The 23820-nt window shown below is 38.4% G+C and overlaps 1 long non-coding RNA gene across 1 annotated transcript in view; it reads right to left on the minus strand.

Annotated features, from left to right (window-relative positions):
- Positions 1-23820, minus strand: part of LOC125083187 (uncharacterized) — a 73434-nt gene that overhangs the window by 33933 nt on the left and 15681 nt on the right. Inside the window, exon 3 of the long non-coding RNA XR_007122209.1 lies at positions 15397-15919. This is a non-coding gene — a long non-coding RNA (uncharacterized LOC125083187). The remainder of the gene's footprint in view (positions 1-15396; positions 15920-23820) is intronic.

The following is a 23820-nucleotide window of genomic DNA, read 5'->3' on the forward strand; positions in this document are numbered from 1 at the left end:
AAGAGCGCCTGTGTGGCTCAGTTAGTTAAGCTTTTGCTTTCCGCTCAGGTCATGATCCCGGGGTCCTGGGACAGAGCCCCACACTGGGCTCTCTGCTCTGTGGGGAGCCTGCTTCTTCTCCCTCTGCCTGCTGCTCCTCCTGCTTGTGCTTGCCCTCTCTCTCTCTAATAAATAAATAACATATTTTTAAAATTTAAAAAAAAACCTAATATACAAAAATACATAGGGTTCCTATAAATCAATTAAGACAATGGCAGAGATTTGCAAAAGGCTTCACAAAGGAGTATCTCTAAATGGTAATAAAGTATACGGGATAGTTGCTAAGTATGATGACTTGCAAGGGAAAATTAAAATAAAGCCAGAAAAAACACAGAAGCATTTACTGCAATTGACTTTCAGCAGTGGTGCCAAGACAATTCACTGGGGGAAAGAATGGTCTTTTCAATAAATAATGCTGAAATAACTGGATATCCACATGCAAAAGAATAAATTTGGAAGCTTACTTCACACTATATCCAAAGGGGGAAAAAAAGCTCAAAATTAATTAAAGAACTGAATGGAAGAGGCAAAACCGTAAGATTCTCAGACAAAAATATGGGTGTCAATCTCTATAACCTTCAACTAGGCAATGGTTTCTTAAATATGACACCAATAGCATAAGCCACTAAACAAAAATTTGATAAATTAAACTTCATCAAAATTAAACATATTTGTGCACCAAAGAATATCACCCAGAAAGCTGAAGACAACTCATAAAAATGGGGAAAAAGTCATGTATCAATGCAAAGCATACATCCAATAAAATTCTAATATACTGGCTATAAAGAAATATTACAATTCAACAATAAAAAGACAACTCAATTAATAAACAGGCAAGGGATTTATATAGGCATTTCTCCAATGAAGATATGCAAATAGAAAATAAGCACGAGAAGATATTCATTAGCATGAGGCATTAGGAAAATACAAATCATAACCACAACACAATACCAGTTTACACCAACAAGGATAGTTATAAACAAACTGTAAGATTCCCTTTATACAGAATGTCTAGAATAAAGTCCATAAAGACAGAAAGTACTACAGAACGTAGTTTTCAGGGTCTGGTGTAGAGGGAAATGGTGCTTAGCTGCCAAGAGGTGTGAGGTTTCCTTTTGGGATGATGAAAATATTCCAGAATTAGATAACGAGACTGCCGTGTAACATCATGAATATTGTAAAGTGCACTGAATTGTACATTTTTAAACAGTAAATATTATGGTATTTGCATTACACCTCAATTCTAAAAATATAAAATAAAACAAATGATGCCATAACACATCCATCAGAATGTCTAAAATCAAAGTGGCTGCCTACCTTACGTTGCTCAAATGTGTAACAACTGAACCTCTCAAGCACTTCAGGTAGAATTACAAATTGCAACAATCACCTTGAAAACTCCTTAGCTGTTTCAACTCAAACTGAAAATATGCACACCCTATGATCTTGCAATTTTCTCAGCATAGCCACTACAGAAGTATGTAAGTATGTTCACACAATTCACATCATGAGTATTGCACGGATATTCACATCAGTGCTATTCATATCCCCAAGCTGGAAACTAGCCAAATGTCCATCAGCAGTAGAACACATTAAATACATTGTGGCAATGTTTGTGCATTGTTGCACTACAAACAGCCATGAGGATGAACAAATTATTGTTCAGGCAACAAGAGATGAATCTCACCAATGCGATGCTGAGCAAAATAAGCTGTGTACCAAAGAATACCAACTATATGATGCCATTGATATAATCTTGAGCAATAGGTAAAACTCATCTACTGTATTAGAAGTCAGGGGCATCTGGTAATGGGAAATGTGTAGCATGAGAGACCTTCTGAAATCCCGGTAATGTTTTCTTTTGCTCTTGATGCTGGCGACAAGGGTGGCTTAACTTTATGAAAATCATGGAGTTATATTTATGTGTAGGGCACTTATCTGTATATATATTACACTTCAATTTATAAAGTTTATAAAACTAACATTTCAAATCCTCTGATGACACCTCTGGATTGGAGACAGTAACAATAAGATTTATGGGAAGATCCACTAAAGACTTTCCTCCAATGGGGTGCCTGGGTGGCTATGTCAGTTAAGCATCAGAGTCTTGATTTCAGCTCAGGTTGTGATCCCAGGGTAGTGAGATCGAGCCCTGTGTCAGGATCCTCACTGGGCATGCAGCCTCCTTGGCATTCTCTCTCTCCCTCTGCCCCTCCCCTGCTTTCTCTCTTTCTCTCTCTCTCCAAAACCAAACCAAACCAAACCAAACCAAAACATAACAAAAAACAAAAAAACCCCAAAAAACCTCCCCTCCAAGTTGGAGACCAATCTAATAATACACTCTTGTAATAGTTGATAATTAATTTCAAATGTTTATAAAATACTGGCAATACTTTCCCATTTCCCATTTAATTCTTTCATTGCTACAATCATGATATTCCATAGCACTGGCCTTCTCCTGCTACAAACTTAGTAGCGTCATCTCCAAAAAGGAAATGAGAGTAAGAGATTTTTCTTAGTGAAGCTATCCCGGTCCCTAGGGATTATCATGGTCTTTTCCAGGTTTTCTCATTATAGTGTAGAATATTCAGGAGGACTGAGATCAAGTCTATTGGCCTACAGATTTAAGAACCTATTTTATCCAATTTGAAAAAGTATAAAAGAATTTATTTATCTTCAGTTTTAGGGGCATTTCCATGATTTCTCAAATAGTAATATTCAGTATGATTTCATGTCAATTTATATATATGCAAAGGAATTTAAAATTTCATTTAATCCCAATCTTTATAATTAGCTACTACTCCTGATCATTCATGCTTAGAGTAAAATACATAATTTTGATATTTGTAGTATTACAAGCCATGCATCTCCTTATTGGGAAAAAAATTTTTATTAGCTATTAAATTTTTTACGCTTGTAAGAGTCCACAACATTTTTCAAGGCTGAATTCAATTCCAATTCCCTGCCTTCACATTAAAGCCTCCATAAACTACTCCATATGAATAGTTATTTAATATTTTATTAGACCTTTTAATTTTACTATCCCCTCAGTAACTTATTCCCTTGCTTACAAACCTTATGGTCAAGAAATTCTTCCCAAGAGCTAATATGAATTTTCCATTCTGCTTTTCCCAGCATTCTAAAAGGCTTGTTAAACCTTCCTACCCACCACAAATTCTCCCCTAACAACACAATTCCTTTTTTGTTCTGCTTCCATGTTCCAATGCCAACTCTTGTAATATATTGGCTCACATAAACAAGCTGCCTTAAATAAGTGTAGCATATAGGCTAAGGTCATCAGTGTAGGATTGGAAAGCTTTCATATTCTGAGTGTAACCTTAACTAAATTATTTAACTTCTGTCAACCTCAGTTTCCTAATATAATAAATCAAAATAATAATAGTTATCTACCCACTAGGTTATTGTGAAGATTATACGACATAGAATATGAAGTAAGCCAATGCTTGCTTATACTGAAAGTTCAATCATGTTATAACTGACTGTAGTTGTTAAGATATTTTTGGTCCCAAGTCAATGAAATGGCTAGATTTACTCAAAAAAGGGAAAGCAGGGCAGAGTACCTGAATGACATTTGTAGAAGAATTCAAGAATCAATGCTTTGGATACCCAGCCATTGGGGTCATTCAGGGGGACTGCTGCATGGGTCTAGCACCATCAGCATTAATGGCATACAACACCAAATGTGCTCTCGCTCTCTCTCCATTCCAAGTTCCAAATTCAAGAAAAGAACCTTAGAGCAATAGCACTGACAGAGGGCCAAATAATATGTACAATTTTATCCTTCCAGAAGCATAAAACTCATGTCAAAATAATACTTAAATTTTTTCTTCAAAAATGTCACCACTGCATCTCACTTGATTCCGTAATAAGAATGCCAAATAGGGAAAGAGGATAAAAGTTTAAAGGCATAGATCAGACAAGAGATTTGCTCAAGGCCACATGGCAGTCTATGGTGAAGTCAGAACCAAAGCCCTGTCTCCTGACTTGGCCATGTGCTAGAATGCATGCTTTGCCTTAGCTCCAGGAGGGATCTATTCCAGGTCTGGGGTCCTTGCCACACATTTGCCCTTTCATCTGTGCTTGAACATCAGAGAAGCAGCAAACACAAGTAGGTAGGCACCCAAAGACACTGTGTTCAGAGCAGATGCAATGGGTGACGTGGATAAAAAACCAAAATGAAGACTGTGGAAGTAAAGAACACCACTAGCGTACTGAGTAAAGGAATCTCAACAAAGGCACAAACCAGGAGAAATTTACTTTGGTTTCAGGGAAAAGAAAAAAGAAAAGACTGTGTATATGGAGGAAAACAAAAACAAAAACAAAACAAAACAAACAAACAAAAAAACTTCAAACATTGGTGTAGCTACCCTGCCAATGCCGCATGGGCCAATCGCCTGTGTTCTGATGCCTTTGCTTACCACCCATCGCATCCAGTCTCAACGGAACAGCTAAGTTACAACTAGAGAAGCCAATAGACTCAAGGTGCCTTCTAGATGAAAACATATAGAATGGGGCAATGAAGAAGAAAAAAAAAAAAGGAACTAGGCTGTTTTCCTCAAAATATTTATGGAAACCATACTGCCAAGCTCCCAAAGAAAAAAAATAAAAAAGGATTACTATGAGGTCAAAGGAATCAAGGAAGAGAGAGAAAGGAATATAGGAAAGAAAGGCCTTTCACTGAATTTGTACTGAGCCTGTGAACTTATTTTATTCAGAAGCGTGTTGCTACAGAAACCAACAGGGGTAAACTATTATTTATCTCTGGTTATTAGCCAAGCCTAAATTGTGTAGCAAAAATAACAAAGGATTTTCTTTACATCTAATTAGACATAAAGGCTAGAACAATGTTCTTGTGAAAGGATGCTTTTAAGATGCTTTTTTGGAATTGAAAGAGGAACAACATTTGTTTTGTGTGGTAAACAGAAGCCTTTTGGCAGTACAGTTGCTTTCATTTGGAAACTGCCAAGAATTATTTGCTTATCTATGGAATTTCAACTACTTTCCCTGCCTGTGAGTCATATGGATGCTAATCTAGAATAAAGAGGGCTGCCTAGGAGAATGCTGGGGCTTACTGTGGCCTGCAGGCAACAGCCCTCCACACCAGGAGGCACAGTCCGGTGCTCACAGTACCCCACAGGGGCCAGAGGGTGGAGCAAGAGAAGAAGACAGAGAAGACAATGTAAATGGAGTGAGAGAAGACAGACCCGGAAGTCTTTACCACCCCTAAAAGAAATGCGATAAGGGAATGATGGACAGGAGAGAAAAGCAAGAAGAGTGAGAAAGGATGACAATTCCTGAAGGCAGAATCATGGAGGCAGATGAGAAAAATGTCAATAAATAGATAGATAAATACAAAGGAAGAAAGAAAAGGGAGAAATGGGAGAGGGTTGGGTAGACAGAGTAAGAGCATAGAAAGTGAAGGGAATAACAAGGACAAAATAGGAAAAGGCATGGGAAGACGTTGGGAAACAAGAATAGCCTAATATAATTTGGAAGGACTGCAGAGTTGTCTCAATGATAATGGTATTTGACAGTTTGATATGTATTTATAGCTGTTTCCAGCTCTCTCTGAATACTATATAGGATTATCCAGATTTTCTGGGGTTTATCACCACAGGCATGTAGGATTAACAACCCAATTAAGTAAAGAATCATTGTCCAATCCTGTTCTTGGACTCATATAGCACTCTTCTCAGATTCTCTGAGGATGGTACACAAAATATAATAACCAGAAGAAAGGTAGGAGAGAGAGAGAGAGAGTGTGTGTGTGTGTGTGTGTGTATGTGTGTACACATCTATCAATATGTAATATTTTTCAAAATCTAGGTCAGAAATCTCCAAAAGTACTAGGTTTTAGAGAAAATCATTACATTAGCAAATATTATTTACCACAATTCAGTGAGGGGGAAAAAAAAAAAAAAGACACAGTGTCCACCACACAGAGCTGAGAGACCAGAGTGGGGAGAATGTGGTAAATGGTGTGACAGAGGGGGTAATACAGAATGATGGTGATCATGTAACCAGAGACCCAACTCGGCCCAAGTGAAAAGTAATGCATGAGATGAAACTTAAAGATGATGGAAAACTCACCAGGTTTAGTTAGGGAGGAGTGTTGCAAGGAAACAGGAAGGGAATGCTGGAAAAATAACGGGAAAGAATAACAGAACAAAACAATAGTCTTTTTTGCTTTACAATTAATCTTCCCCTAGCCTCTGAGCCCAGTGGATGATGATCATGTTCAAAGGGATTTTGCAGAGGAAAGCAGAGCCATGTCACAAGGGACTTACACATCTGCAATGGATTTAGGGTTTCATAATTTGGGCAATAAAATGCTACTGAGATGTTGTTTGGTGGGGGAGCTAACCCTATAAAACTTTTATTTTATAAATATCACTTTGTAAAATGAATGAAAAGTGGAAAAGACAGGTGTCAAGAAGTTCAATTAAGAAGCTCTTATAAATAACCTGTATAAGAAAAGACAGTGGGCTGGACTAAGTTAGCAGAGTGAGATGGGTGACATGGGTCTAGATTCCTGAGACAGTAACGTGCAGAATCAATGGAATTAGATGATTGACTATATTTGGAGAGATCCAGGTGATACCAAGAATTCAGTCTGTACAAGCTGGGTAGATGGTATTGCTTTTTACTTATCTGAGAGTAAGGGATCAGAAAAGAGTTTCAAGTCCAGAAGTTAGAGGGATATCAACCTCCTTGACACCAAGACACATGAGTCCTTAGCAACTCTTTGTTGACTGAACTGAACAGATCCTTCTCATCACTAAGCATGGCAAATCTTACACTCAAAATGGAGTGTCTCCCAGTTTCAGGGAATCTAGTACTTGAGAGGTTAAAGGGAGAGCAAACATAAAATCTGCAACAAAAAAGAGTCCCAAGGCTTGAAAACTTCATTTAAGTATGCAAACCCAGAGAGAGGCAAGATGGCAGAGGAGTAGCAGACTGAAATGACATCAGAACCTAGGAGTTCAGCTAGATAGGTATCAAACCATTCTGAACACCTACAAACTCAACAGGAAATAGAAGAGAAGAAGAGCAGCAATTCTAGGGACAGAAAATCAACCACATTCCGAAAGGTAGTCCTACCTTTGCAGAGAAATGAATCCAAAGTGATGGGAAAATAGACGGGTGGGGGGGGCGTGCGGCTCCCAGCAAGCGGTGGAGCAGCGGAGCACAAAATCAGAACTTTCAGAAGTCTGCTCCAGTGAGGGACATCGCTCCAAAGGCTAAGCGGGGGTAGAGCTCTTGTGGGGACAGTGTGGTCTCAGGACCCACAGGGTCACAGAAAACTGGGGGTGCCTAAGTGTGGCAGAGTGCCCAGGTAACAGAGCGGAAGCTGGCTGAAGAGAAGGAGCTGGAGACGAGGAGTGAACTTTCAGCTCCAGGTTCCTTAAATCATGATCCAAGGCACTGTTGGGCCACTGCTCTTCAAGCAGGGACCCCACAAATGGCACATCCAGGGATACTCACCTTCCTGCTCTGGTAGGAGCAGCATGGCAGGAATCTGCTGGGTTTGGAGACTCCGGGCAGGGCTGTGTGACAGAGATAGAAATGCTCTGTCACAATCTGGGTGAGCTCGGAGTCCAGCCAGAGACCAGGGAGACAGGAGAGATTGACTGCTTATCTCTGGGGGCACACTGAGGAGTGGGGCCCTGAGCTCTTGGCTCCTCTGGGGCTAGAGACTGGGAGGCCACCATTTTCATTCCCATCCTCCAAAGCTCTACAGAAAATGTTCAGGGAACAAAAATTCCTGAGAGCGAACCTGGGCAGATTACTTAGCCTGGTCCCTGGCAGGGGCGGTGCAATTCTGCCTTGGGCAAAGACATTTGATAATCTCTGCAAGAGGCCCCTCCCACAGAAGATCAGCAAGAACATCCAGACAAGACCAAGCTTACTGATCAAGGAGAACAGCAGAACTCCAGAACTAGGGGAAAGCAACGCATATAATTCATGGCTCTTTCCCCATGATCCTTTAGTCTTGCAAAGTAAAAATTTTTTTCTTTTATTTTTTTCTTGTTCTATTAGCTTTTTCTCTTTCTTCTTTTAATTTTTTAAACTACTTTATCTTAACAATACCTTTAAAAAAAGTTTTTAAACCTTCACTGTTATAGTCATATTTTATCCCTTCATTGTATTTAACCTTATTTTATGTATAAATATGGGAGTTTTTTTTTCTAAAAAATTTTGGGATAAATTTCTTCTACTAAATCAAAATACATGCTAATCTAGTACATGGCTTTGTTCTACTCTCCAGCCTGAGCATTCTCTCCTCTTTTTTTTTCCTTTTTCCAACCAACATATCAATTCCTTTTTTAAGAAAATTTTTTAAGCTTTCATCTTTACACTCATATTCCATCCTTCATTGTGCTTACTCTTATTCTTGTATATATATATAAGTTTTTCTTTCTTTAAAATTTTAGGAGGTAGTTTCTTCTAAGAGACCAAAATACCCCCAAAATTATGTGGGTGACTCTGTTCTATTTACCAGTCTATTTACACACACACACACACACACACACACATATATACATATAATTTTTTTAAAATTTCTTTTTTACGCCTTTCTTCTCCCCCTGGTTTTGGGTCTCTTATGATTTGGTTAGCATACATTTTTCAGTGGTCTTTGCAACCAATTTAATATTTTATTCTCTCATTCATATATTCTTATCTAGATAAAAAGACAAGGCAGAAAAACTCACCACAGAAAAGAGAACAATAGGCAGTACTGAAGGTGAGGAACCTAATCAATACGGACATTGGTAATATGTCAGAACTAGAGTTCAGAATGACGATTCTCAAGGTGCTAGCCAGGCTCAAAAAAGGCATGGAAGATATTAGAGAAACAATTTCTGGAGAAATAAAATCTCTTTCTGGAGAATTAAAAGAACGAAAATCTAACCAAGTTAGGTTTTAAATTTAAAATTTTAAAAAAGCCATTAATGAGGTGCAATAAAAGATGGAGGCTCTTACTGCTAGGATAAATGAGGTAGAAGAGAGAATTAGTGATATAGAAAACCAAAAGATGGAGAATAAAGAAGCTGAGCAATAGAGAGACAAACAACTACTGGACCATGAGGGGAGAATTCGATAGATGAGTGATACCATAAGATGAAACAATATTAGAATAATTGGGATCCCAGAAGAAGAAAAGAGAGAGAGGGGGCAGAAGGTATAGTGGAGCAAATTATAGCAGAGAATTTCCCTAATATGGCAAAGGGAACAAGCATCAAAATCTAGGAGGCACAGAGAATTCCCCTCAAAACCAATAAAAATAGGTCCACACCCCGTCATCTAATACTGAAACTTACAAGTCTTAGTGACAAATTGAAAATCCTGAAAGTAGCTCCGGACAAGAAGTCTGTAACATACAATGGAAGAAATATTAGATTGGCAGCAGACTTATCCACAGAGACCTGACAGACCAGAAAGAACCGGCATGATATATTCAGAACACTAAATGAGAAAAATATGCAGCGAAGAATACTATATTCAGCTAGGCTATCATTGAAAATAGAATAAGAAATAAAAAGCTTCCAGGACAAACAAAAATTAAAAGAATTTGCAAACACCAAACCAACCTTACAGGAAATATTGAAAGGGGTCCCCCCTAAGCAAAGAGAGAGCTAAAAGTAGTACACCAGAAAGGAACAGAGACAATATACAATAACAATCACCTTACAGGCAATATAATGGAACTAAATTCATATCTATCAATAGTTACCCTGAATGTAAATGGGCTAAATGCCCCAATAAAAAGATACAGGGTATCAGAATGGATAAAAAACCAAAACCCATCAATATGCTGTCCACAAGAAACTTATTTTAGACCCAAAGACACCTCCAGATTTAAAGTGAGGGAGTGGAAAACAATTTACCATGCTAGTGGACATCAAAAGAAGGCTGGGATGGCAATCCTTATATCAGATAAATTAGATTTTAAGCCAAAGACTATAATAAGAGATGACGAAGGACACTCTATCATACTCAAAGGGTCTGTCCAACAAGAAGATCTAACATGCCCCTAACATGGGAGAGGCCAACTATATAAACTAAATAATTACAAAATCAAAGAAACACATTGACAATAATACAATAATAGTAAGGGACTTTAAGACCCCCTCACTGAAATGGACAGATCATCTAAGCCAAAGATCAACAAGGAAATAAAGACCTTAAATGACACACTGGACTAGATGGACATCACAGATATATTCAGAACATTCCATCCCAAAGCTACAGAATACACATTCTTCTCTAGTGCACATGGAACATTCTCCAGAACAGATCACATCCTGGGTCACCAATCAGGTTTCAACCAGTACCAAAAGACTGGGATCATTCCAAGCATATTTTCAGATCACAATGCTCTGAAGCTAGAACTCAATCCCAAGAGGAAAGTAGGAAAGAACTCAAATACATGGAGGCTAAAGAGCATCCTACTAAAGAATGAATGGATCAACCAGGAAATTAAAGAAGTGAAAAAATTCATGGAAACAAATGAAAATGAAAACATAGCTGTTCAAAAATTGTGGGACACAGCAAAGGCAGTCCTGAGAGGAAAGTATATAGCCATACAAGCCTTTCTCAAGAAACAAGAAAGGTCTCAAATACACAAACTAACCCTACACTGAAAGGAGCTGGAGAAAGAACAGCAAAGAAAGCCAAAACCCAGCATGAGAAGAGAAATAATAAAGATCAGAGCAGAAATCAATGAAATAGAAACCAAAATAACAGTAGAACAGATCAATGAAACCAGGAGCCGGTTCTTTGAAAGAATTAATAAAATGATAAACCCTTGGCCACACTTATCAAAAAGAAAAGAGAAAGAACCCAAATAAAGAAAATCAGGAGCGAAAGAGGATATATCACAACCAATACCCAAGAAATACAAACAATTATAAGAACATATTATAAGCAAGTATATGCCAGCAAATTTGACAATCTGGAAGAAATGGATGCATTCCTAGAGACATATAAACTATCAAAACTGAACCAGGAAGACATAGAAAACCTGAACAGACCCATAACCAGTATGGAGATTGAAGCCGTCATCAAAAATCTCTCAACAAACAAGAGCCCAGGGCCAGACAGCTTCCCAGGGGAATTTTACTAAACATTTAAAGAAGAATTAATACTTATTCTCCTGAAACTGTTGCAAAAAATAGAAATGGAAGGAAAACTTCCAAACTCAATTCATTAGGCCGGCGTTACCTTGATCCCAAAACCAGATGAAGACCCCATCAAAAAGAAGAATTACAGACCAATATCCTTGATGGACACAGATGCGAAAATTCTTACCAAAATACTAGCCAATAGGATCCAACAGTACATTAAAAGGATTATTCACCACGACCAAGTGGGATTTATTCCTGGGCTGCAAGGTTGGTTCAACAACCACAAATCAATCAATGTGATACAATGCATTAATAAAAGAAAGAACAAGAACCATATGACACTCTCAGTAGATGCTGAAAAAGCATTTGACAAAGTACAGCATCCTTTCCTGATCAAAACTCTTCAAAGGGTAGGCATAGAGAGTGCATACCTCAATATCCTCAAAGTCACCTATGAAAAACCCACAGCGAATATCATTCTCAATGGAGAAAAACTGAGAGCTTTTCCCCTAAGGCCAGGAAAATGGCAGGGATGTCCACTATCACCACTACTATTCAACATAGTACTGGAAGTCCTAGTCTCAGCAATCAGACAACAAAAAAATTAAAGGCATCCGAATTGGCAAAGAAGTCAAACTCTCACTCTTTGCAGATGATATGATACTTTATGTGGAAAACCCAAAAGACTCCACTCCAAAGCTGCTAGAACTCATACAGGAATTCAGTAAAGTGTCAGGATATAAAATCAATTTACAGAAATCAGTTGCATTTCTATACACCAACAGCAAGACAGAAGAAAGAGAAATTAAGGAGTCAATCCCATTTACAATTGCACCCAAAACCATAAGATACCTAGGAATAAACCTAACCAAAGCGGCAAAGAATCTGTACTCAAAAAACTATATAGTACTCATGAAAGAAATTAAGAAAGACATAAAGAAATGGAAAAACGTTCCATGCTCATGGATTGGAAGAACAAGTATTGTGAAAATGTCTATGCTACCTAAAGCAATCTACACATTTAATGCAATCCCTATCAAACTATGATCAATTTTTTTCAAAGAAATGGAACAAAGAATCCTAAAATTTATATGGAACCAGAAAAGACCCCAAATAGCCAGAGGAATTTTGAAAAAGAAAGCCAAAGTTGGTGGCATCACCATCCCAGACTTCAAGCTCTATTACAAAGCTGTAATCATCAAAACAGTATGGTACTGTCACAAAACAGACACACAGATCAATGGAACAGAATAGAGAGCCCAGAAATAGACCTTCAACTCTATGGTCAACTAACCTTCAACAAAGCAAAAAAGAATGTCCAATGGAAAAAAGACAGTCTCTTCAACAAATGGTGTTGGGAAAATTGGACAGCCACATGCAGAAGAATGAAACTGGACCATTTCCTTACACCCCACCCAGAAATAGACTGAAAATGGATGAATGACCTCAGTGTGAGAAAGGAATGCATCAAAATTCTTGAGGAGGACAAAGGCAGCAACCTCTTCAACTTCAGCTGCAGAAACTTCTTCCTATAAACATCACAAAAGGTAAAGGAAGCAAGGGCAAAAATGAGCTATTGGGACTTCAACAAGATCAAAAGCCTTTGCACAGCAAAGGAAACAGTCAACAAAATCCAAAGATAACTGACAGAATGGGAGATGATATTTGCAAATGACATATCAGATAAAGGCATGGTATCCAAAATCTATAAAGAAGTTATCAAACTCAACACCCAAAGAACAAATAATCCAATCTAGAAATGGGGAGAGGACATGAACAGACATTTCTGCAAAGAACACATCCAGATGGCCAACAGACAAATGAAAAAGTGCTGCACATCACTCAGCATCAGGGAAATACAAATCAAAACCACAATGAGATACCAACTCACACCAGTCAGAATGGCGAAAATTAACAAGTCAGGAAATGACTGACATTGGAGAGGATGTGGAGAAAGGGAAATGCTCCTACTCTCTTGGTGGGAATGCAAGCTGGTGCAGCCACTCTGGAAAACAGTATGAAGGTTCTTCAAAAAGTTGAAAATAGAGCTACCCAATGATCTAGCAATCACACTACTGGGTATTTACCCTAAAGATACAAATGTAGTGATCCAAAGGGGCACGTGCACCTGAATGTTTATAGTAGAAATGTCCACAATGGCCAAACTATGGAAAGAACCTAGATGTCCATCAACAAATGAATGGATAAAGAAGATATATATACAATGGAATACTAAGCAGCCGTCAAAAGAAATGAAATATTGCCATTTGCAACGACGTGAATGGAACTAGACAGTATTATTTGATCAATTATTATATGATCTCCATGATATGAGGAACTTGAGAGGCACAATGCATGGCTTGGGGGTTAGGGAAGGGAAAAATGAAACAAGATGGGATCGGGAGATAAACCATAAGAGATTCTTAATCTTACAAACCAAACAGAGGGTTGGTGGGGGTGGGGTGTGGAGAGGGTGGTTGGGTTATGGACATTGGGGAGGATATATGATATGCTGAGTGCTGTAAAGTGTGTAAGCCTGACGATTCACAAACCTGTACCCCTGGGGCAAATAGTACGTTATACATTAATTAAAATAATTAATAAAAAAAAAAAGATTGCAAACCCAGGGGCACCTGGGTGGCTCAGTGGATTGAACCTCTGCCTTCAGCTCAGGCCATCATCTCAGGGTCCTGGGATCAAGCCCCGCATCGGGCTCTCTGCTGGGTGGTGAGCCTGCTTCCCCGCCTCTCTCTCTCTGCTTTGTTATTTAACAATTAGTTTAGTAGGCTTTGTAAAAGACAAATAAGGTAGCAAAATGGTTTCATTTCACCCCTGGAATCAGAGCTCTCTGGGAGTTTTAAGATCCAAACAGTGAAAACAAACAGCAGGATCTAATAAAAACTAATTCTTAATTTGCTGTATTTTAGCACCTCTTTGCCACACATAGAGGATCAGCCATGTAACTGGTGGTAGAGAAATGGACACCAGCGACTGGATATTAAATCAACCAACCATCACCTCAATGAGCTCTTCTGCCTTCTGCAGAAACTCCAATGCAACTCAGAGAAACTCATTTCTCACTCAACTCAGTTGTCAGCCTGTTTAATAATTCAGAATGCAAACAGCCCTAGTACTAAAGGATAGGATGTTTCAGGGGATGGCTATATCAGTATGTAAAGGAAGAACTTCTAAATCTGTAAGAAAAGGGCAAAATCTTAGGAGCTCACAAAGGACATGTGACTCTGAGTGAAAAGCAGAATACCATTTTTCTTATAGTTAAACTGTCCTGTTAATTTCCGTATCGGAATAATTTTTTATTAATGCTAAAATTCCTTTCTCTGTTGTTCAGAACTCCAGAAGCAGCCACATTATTTCCTAAATTATTAGTGATTGGAGAAACTTTCAAAACACAGAACCTACAAAGTATGGATCCCCTTTTTTCATTATGATACATTATTTACCCTGCACAGACCTTTTCCTCCTCATCTTTAAATGGGGATAATAATTATTCGCTTTGGGGATATTGCAAAGCTTAAATGATTTAGCACCCATAAACATTTAAAACAAGATGCTGACCCACATGAGGTGTGGGACAAAGGCCAATAGAACTGACACTTTAAAAAAAAAACAGGTCGAACTCTATAGGAAACCAGCCAGAAATATTTTTTCCTCCAACCACTTCCTTCAGACATGCAGAGATAGATATCTTTTCTGGTCTGGGACAACCCTTTCAGTGATTCCTTCTGCCTTCTAGTCCCTTCATTTATGAGAAAAAAGTCACACTTTGGAAATTGAAAGTGGCTTTCAGATGTTACAAAGCCTAGTGTACACCAACACTGCGATTTCATACCCAACTCAGTCTATCATCACATCAATTTACAGATGACCCACGTTCAGAGACATCTGTGGGGAAGACGGGCTTTCACTCTTCCTTATTTCACTTCCCCTTCCCTCCTCCCCTTATTTTGCTCCTTTTCTCCCTCTCTGAGGCTGTGTGGTCTTCTTTCTCTCCCACTGTAGTAGCTCCGAGGGGCAGACATGGGGTGGGAAATAGGACAGAGCACTTTATCATCTGATCTTTTGTTCCTTCAGTATGGCAGATGCCTACACACTCCCTGGCTTGTGGACCATGTTCACGGCTCTTCCATAGGCCCTGCAGTGACCTTCTTACCCTACTATGTCCTCGAGCGAGCAAAACAATACCCACCTGACCTCTTGTGGCGCTCCGCCGTTCATCTCCGGCTACTGGCAGGTATCCTCTAACTTCATGCTGCTGGGGGCTTCTCACCTAGGCAGGCGATTCCCCTGGGCATGGGCCCACCAAAATATCTTGAGCCCAGTGACTTTTTAAGGTGCTCAATTAGCCCAGAGAAAACTCATCTATTCTTGTCAGACTGAGAGTTGAAGTTTCCACCTGCTGGTTACTGGCCCCCTCCTTGGGCCGCCTATCACAGACCACTCCAGTCCGTTTCTCAATTTTACAATTCTCCAGGCAGCCGTCAAGAGACTCCATAGCAGTTTCTTTATTCGTGTATACTCTAAAACTCAGAATGCATGTCAAGCACTTCTGAGAACTCTCCATCCTCGCCTTCCTCCTGTGTCAGAATCAGGTGAGGAGGCCGGTCTCTGCCAATCAGCGCACTTCCAGTTACTGTGAGAGAACATTCTCCCATCTTGCAGCTGCCGCCTTCAAATCCCTGAGGGAGTCTCTTGGAGCCATCCTCACCTAACTTGAAAGTAAAGGAGAGGAGAAAAACAAGCAATATTTATTCTAAGCCGATTAAGCCTCATTCTTATGCATTTCTTTCTTCATTTTCTATCTTCTGATGATACAGGTTGCATAGTGAGAGCAGAATTCAAAGGACCTTTCTGGAGGAGGTTTCTTGACCACAGCATCATTAACATTGTAGAGAAGATCCTTTCTTGTTCGAGGAGGCAGGGTTGGGCCTCATAGGATCTTTAATGGTGTCCCTGCCCTCTACTCACTAGGTGCCAGAACATTCCCTTCCCTTCAAGGTATGATAACCAAATGTGTCTCTTGACGTTGCCAGAGAGCCTGTGGGGGCAGAATCACTCTCAGCAGAGAATTCGCCATGGTTAGCTACAGAAGGTGTTCTGTATAGAACTTGTCTAAAAAAGACGATGCATAGTCTTCACCTCATTTCTCTCCAAATTTCATAAGATACATGCAAGTGGGATGATCTCTCAGTTATGTTTTCAGGAAAAGAGCATATTACCAACTCAGATTCTCAGACTAGCACCCTGACTACCCAACAATAAAACAATAAAATTTAAATTACCTCTGATGAGTTTGCCTAAGCAGAATCAACCTAAAGAAAGAAAAAATTTTATCTTCACCAGGCCCTTAAAATGACAGAAATTTTAAAAATAAATACTAATTAGAAATTTAAGAAGCTTTTATTTTAAATAATACAGCAATTGGGCAGCACTTGTTAAAATAATCAGGTTCCAAAGATAGTTTAAAAATATAACTCAAGTGGCCATATGACTGCTTAGCTTAAAAGAAAATCTGTTTAATGGTACTAGAACTTGAACTACTTCTTCTTCCTCCCATTGCTCCCTTTATTTGATTGTATTCTCTCAAATTTTAGATCAGGTAGGTTAAACAGAAAATCTTTGTTCATTGGAAAGAACCTATTATCTCATTATCCCCTCACTCCTCTGCAAACCATTCTGCAACTCTCTAGTTGGTTCCTTCATTCTCTCTCTCTCTCTCTCTCTTGCTTCTGTTGAGATGTATAAGAACATTCTTAGGAGACTTGTAGCCCTAAGTTCCTATCTCAAGGATACCCAAGGTAACCATGAGGTTACTCTATAAACTCAGGCAAGTCCTTCTCTAAGATATCATCTCTCTAAAGTAGGGGGAACATTTTCCTTACATGGTTGTTATGTCAATTAAATGAGTTAATTAAAGGGGCACATAACAACAAGCACAGAATTCGTCTGAGTCTTTCCCAGTCTTTTCTCCTGCTGCTAAGTGACTTAGTAATAGGAGATATGAAAAGCATGATACACCTGCTGTGTACTTACCGTTATATGTTAAAACAGTGAAGGTAAAAAAAATAGTTTTTGATGCACTGCAATTTAAACAATGTCAAATCAATAAAACAATAAAAATGCATAAATATGAATAGAGAAGAAATATAAGGATACAGTTATTAAGAGTGATTATTTTAGATGGTGGAAATATGAATAGATATTTATCCTTTTCACTGTTCTCGGTTTTCTCTGTATGATTAATATTTAATTTCCTAATGAAAAGCATAAATAAACTTCATGGGAAAAGAAGAGAAACTTTTTAGAGTAAAATAAATTTCAATGTTCTCATTAATGAAAGAAAAGTTTACTGGGCTAACTAGTAACTCAGAGAAATAATCTGCACACCAAATAAGATAATGTTCTTTCATTTCATATTCCTCCCCGAACTGTTTTCCTGCCTGTATGATGAGTGAATTGAACACCAATGGGTCTCACTTACTCTCAGACTCTTGTCAACAGCAGTGATTCTGGGCTTTATTTTTTATTAAAAAAATGTGGTATTTTTTTCAAGTGATTCTAGCCATTATCATGATAATAGCATTAATCTAATCAGCTTTTTAATAGAGCAATTATACTTATGCAGATTAATACTAAATAGTATGATAATTACTGTGGCTTAGGCATGTCTTTTTTTTTTAGCACAGAATAAATATCAATAGTTAGGAATATCTATTCACAACATTTCAGCTCAGTTTTGTCTTTTATCTGATGACTTATGAGTTACACAAAGTGTTGACATAGCACTGCAGTGTGAGTCTAATCCAGGCCCCATGTCACCATTTTAATTCAGAACCACCTAGACCCCAGGTAAACTCCTGCCTCTTTGCCCTGCCACCCCCAGCTGTGACCTTCAAAGGGAAAAATGACTTCAATCAAGAATTGTCTTACTCTACTGTAAATAGTCCCACATTTATTTTCCTATAATACTGTGTTCTCCTTGAAGACAAAGGCAAGTTCTGATCTTCTCTGTATTGCTAAATCAGTTGCTAAAACATAGGACATGTTCAACCATAAATACGTGATGAATTAATGAACGAATATTTGAAATGGAAGGAATCTTAAAGATCAGATAGCCCTAATGTCTACTGACTTTCTTTTTTTTTTTTTAAAGATTTTATTTATTTATTTGACAGACAGAGATCACAAGTAGGCAGAGAGGTAGGCAGAGAGGCAGGCAGAGAGAGGAGGAAGCAGGCTCCCCGCTGAGCAGAGAGCCCGATGTGGGGCTCGATCCCAGGACCCTGAGATCATGACCTGAGCCGAAGGCAGAGGCTTAACTCACTGAGCCACCCAGGCACCCCTTTCTACTGACTTTCAGAACACTTTCCATAGCACAAACAACAAACAGTCTGTCAGACCTTCTTTGGCTCTCATTATCCTGTGACCAGACGCTTGGGACTATAATCCACCTGCTTTCAGAATCCAGGTCCATCCTAAACCTGGCTTTAACTGAAATGTGTGATTTGTGGATTATTCTTCATGGGGGCTTCTTTTATTTGCCTGCCTTCTGATTTTCTAAACATGACACACTAGTGTAGCTCTCTCTAAAGCTTCTTCCAGATCATAATTCTAAAGAGCACCATTCTGAACATATCTCATCCCTATTTATATTGGTTTCAACTGTCCACAAGGCAATATTCAAATTATTTGATCTGCAAATCAGGAACCAGCTGCCAGTTCCCATCTCCATGCCTTGCCACTTATTAATTTATTCTTATAATTGTTATATACTTATCATACATCTACTCTGTTCTTCATATTATGCTGGATCCTGGGATGTAAGAAATAATTTGACCTGCCTAGAGCATAAAGCTCAATGGACAACATGTAACAATATTTTAGAATAGTGTTCTTCCTGGTTTCACTTCAACTGAGAAACAAAATACATATGAATTTACCAACATAAATATAAGACAGTTATTCCCCCACATGCAGAATTTATAAAGAGGCTGAAGAACCACTCAGTACCTCACAGATCAAGGATATTTTAAAAATAAGACTTCCACTTCTGGCCATAATAAAGTCCACCATAAACAACACAAGAATGGAAAACACTATATGAGGACTGTTCTTAGATATTGGATAACAGGTAGCACAGGACTTTGATCCCCAAAGAAGGCAATCAGATAAAGTGAGCCCTATGGGCACATCAGCATTATGCTTTCTTTTAGGCACTTTCTAGACTGCATTGCAGGGAGAGAGATTGTGACCAGAGAGAGAACCGTGGCCTGAGTTAAGGAGACAGAGATCAAAGTGTGGGGTAGCTGAGGTGGTTAGAATTTGCAGGGTAAAGTACCAGAAAGGACTCCAGATATCTACATAGGGATCCTCCTGAGTCTTTGGTTGAATATTATCTGTGCTTATATAAGGTAAATCTCTATAAGGCAGAAAAAGAACAACCATCAGAGAGACTGGAGCTGAACAATGCCCAAAGTTCACATGGGCCTGGGAGAGAGGAGCACTGTGAATAGCCACAGGAGAGAGAACTTGTTGTTCAACAGAAACTCCAGAAGGGTCATGTATTAATAATGGACTGAACAGCCCTAGAATACTCTGGAAACATCAGAAGGAAACTTAAAAAAAAAAAAAACAAAAACTTCAAAATGATCAAGCAGAGCCTTAAATTACTTAGCTGTCAGAAAAACAAATTTCAACACTCTTTTTTTTTTTTAAGATTTTATTTATTTATTTGTCAGAGAGAGAGAGAGAGGGAGAGAGAACACAAGCAGGCAGAGGCAGAGAGAGAAGCAGGCTCCCCACTGAACAAGGAGCCTGATGTAGGACTTGATCCCAGGACCCTGGGATCATGACCTGAGCCGAAGGCAGCGGCTTAACCCACTGAGCCACCCAGGCGTCCCTCAACACTCTTTAAAAGAAGACAACAAGGGCGCCTGGGTGGCTCAGTGGGTTAAGCCCCTGCCTTCGGCTCAGGTTGTAATCTCAAGGTCCTGGGATCAAGCCCCACATTGGGCTCTCTGCTCTACAGGGAGCCTGCTTCCCCCTCTCTCTCTGTCTGCCTCTCTGCCTACTTGTGAACTCTCTCTCTCTCAATAAATAAATAAATAATCTAAAAAAAAAAAAAAAGAAAAGACGACAACAAGGTGAGAAAATCAACAATGTGAGATTCACAATGTACAGTGTCCATAAACAAGTAACATTGCTTCTATCAATGAAGGAGTAACTAGTACAGAAATGTCCTCCTACAGGAAACAATTAGAAATTATGATAAATATATGATTTCCAGGTAAAATATGGGATGCTAGGCTAAATTAGAATTTCAGACAAAAAATGTCAGTGAAAGTATGTCCCATGCAACATTTGAGACATATTGATACTTAGAAAGTATCTGCTCTTTACTTGAAATTCAGGCAAATAAAAATTTAAATTTTTAAATTACAGGTGCCTGTATTTTTATTAGCCCAGTAACAGTCCCAGCTTCAGATTAGAGGCAATTCTGGACATGGTTCAGGGTAAGGGAACCCAAACAGATCCCAGAAAACTAGAACCAAAGTGAGCATTCAAATAAAAATTGGAATTTAGGGAGGCAAAGATGGCTAAACTTTATAAATCAGAGTGCCACAGAGAAGAGAGTTATGTAGAGACAGATGTCTACAAATTCAATATCCATTGAGTCCTTGGCTGTGATTGCTTAGGATACAATTTCATGAGGCAGGGAAAACAACAACTTCCAGAAAAAAGAGGGGGGGGGGATCAAGGCATATAAATCAAGGCTACATAACTCCCAGAGCTCATATAGGACTAGAGTCTCTCTATACATCAGAATGAGAAGATTCCATTAAGTATGCAGGACTTTTAGTAAAGACTCCAGAAGGGGGTGCCTGGGTGGCTAGGTGGGTTAATCATCTGCCTTCCACTCAGGTCATGATCTCAGGGTCCTGGGATCCACTCCCACATTGGGCACCCTGCTCAGTGAAGAGTCTGCTTCTCCCTCTGCCTCTGCTGCTCCCCCTGCTTGTTATCTCTGTGTGTCAAATAAATAAAATCTTAAACCAAAACCAAAACCAAAACAACAACAACAATAACAAAACAACAAAAGACTCCCAAAGGATGAAGTCTTAATAGTCAGGACAAAATAGCTCTAGAGTTATTCTAACTCTAGATATATCACAAAAAAATACACAACAAGCCTCAAAAGAATCAAACTCACATACAAATAAGTGTCATTGGCCAGACCAAAGACCAACCCCAAATACCAAAAAATTTACTCAGCAATGTAAAATTAATAATCTTGAGCATCCAATAAAATATTTGCAGCCACAAAAGAATCAGGAATATATTATCTGTTACCAAGAGAAAAAACCATCAATAGAAACAGACTGAAAAAATGATAGAGATGAAAAAAAAAATGACAGAGATGATGCAATTAGTAGCAAGACTTTTCATGCAGCTATTGAAAATATGTTCAATCTGTACACAGCCATAACATTAATATGATGGGACAAGACATGGAAGGTATTTTTTAAAGAACTACACAGAATTTCCAGAGCTGGAAAATACAGTGCCTGAAAAGAAAAAAACAAACATCCCAGATGTGCTTAACAACAAATTAAAGACAACAGCAGAATTTAAAAGACTTAGCAATAGAAAATAATCAGCCATGGAGGAAAAAAAAAAAACTGGGAAAAAAAAAAAAAGATACAGTGACAGGTGTAACGATATCAAGCTAACATTGTTAGTAATCGGAAAAAAATTCTCCCAGAAGGAGAAAAGTTACGAGGTCACAGAAAAAAGATTTGAAGAATGATTACATGTGTCCAAATGTGATTTAAAATGTAAACCTGTAGATCTAAGAAGATCAACAAACACCAAAGAGAACCACAGAGAATGCCACATTTGGACACATCATAATCAAATTGCTAAAACTCGGTGATAAATAAGAAGTAGAAACAGGCACACAGTACATAGCAGAAAGCAGATCAGAGTATCCCAATTTTCTGTCAGCAAAATGAAGACCTAAGATAATGGAACAACAACCTCAATATGCTGAAAGAGAAAAAAAACAACAAACTTTCATCTCAGAATTCTAAATCTCAGGAAAAAAAAATCTTTCACAAATAAGATAACCAAAGAATTTTTCAGAAATACAGAAGATAAGAGAATTCATTATCAACCTTAAAACATAAAGAACATTCAACTTCTTCAGGTCATTAGACCAGATATAAACTCAGATCTACACACACACACACACAAATGAAGAGCACTAAAATGGTAAATATATGAGTAAACATAGACAATGTCTTTTCACGTTTTAATTTTCTTAAAAGATTAATTGGGAAATGAGACCTCCAGAATAGCAGACTATCAAATCTTCTCCACAATAAAACTTGATAAAGTTGTCAAAAACAGTAATTTCAGGGCTCTGGAAATCAACCTCAGGCACACAACAAATTTGAAAGTGTTCATTCAAGAAAAGCTACTGAACCTTGGGTAAGAACAATAAGAGTGTGTGGTGTTTTAGCCTGGGGGCTAGTGTACAACCTTCCCCTGGCTTCATCAGAATGGTAATTCTACCACAAGAAAGTACGCTCTGCAAAGCAGACTTTGCTGCCAGAGGGGGCTGACTTGATTTTTAAGTAGACCATGGGAAAACAATATCCCATAGTTGGGAGCCAAATGGTAGGTGATGTTACACCTAAACTGAAATGGCTGTTTCGATTGTGGCAAGCAACAGATCAGCTAAATAGGCAGAAATATAAGTGGGTAATAATCCATGGAACAAGAGCGTCGCAGTAGGCTTCGAGGAGCTCCTATATACTCTGGTGGTCTGAAAGGCTGTGTGCATTTACAGAGCTGTGCACAAGATCAAGAAGAGATGGAACGGGAACCAGCCAGATACACAACCCCGAGATGAAAACTTGTGCATGCTCAGAAGAGACATGAGAGTGGAAAGAAAAAAAGGGGGGGGGGTAAATTTATAAACTGCCTCAACTTTGACTGCATTCCCCAATCCAGACACAGATCCACAAGCAAAGAGTAGAATACTTACTGATTCAAATGAGGTTGTATTTTAGAAGATATTCTGACCAATTAATGGCTAATCACTAAGTTATGCTGACAAAGGGATTTTATTTTTTTTAATTTGAGCACATATACCAATGTCCATATACCATCATATATCATGAGGGAGAACATGTCCACAGATTTAGTGCAAGTTACCAAACAAACAACAATAAAAATAAACCTGGGAGGATTCTAATACAGAGTTGCTCTAATGTATTCCCTAAAATATCCAGCTTTCAGCAAAAAATTGTAAGTCATGCTGAGAAGTAAGCAATATGACCATATGCAGAAAAAGAGTAGTAAAAAGAAACGAAGGCACAGACTTAACAAAGTCTTCAGAGGAGCTATTATAAATATGTTCAAAGAACTAAAGGAACTCACATCTAAAGAGTTAATGGAAACTAGGGCAACAATGATCCAATAAATGCAGAATCAACAGCGACAGAAATTATTAAAAAGACTCAATGTACACAGTATATTATATACATATATAATAATAATAATAATAATAATAATATGTACTTAGATCTATTGCAATTCCTTCTATCAG

This window comes from Lutra lutra, chromosome 13 (genome assembly GCF_902655055.1).
Source record: "Lutra lutra chromosome 13, mLutLut1.2, whole genome shotgun sequence".
NCBI lineage: Eukaryota > Metazoa > Chordata > Mammalia > Carnivora > Mustelidae > Lutra > Lutra lutra.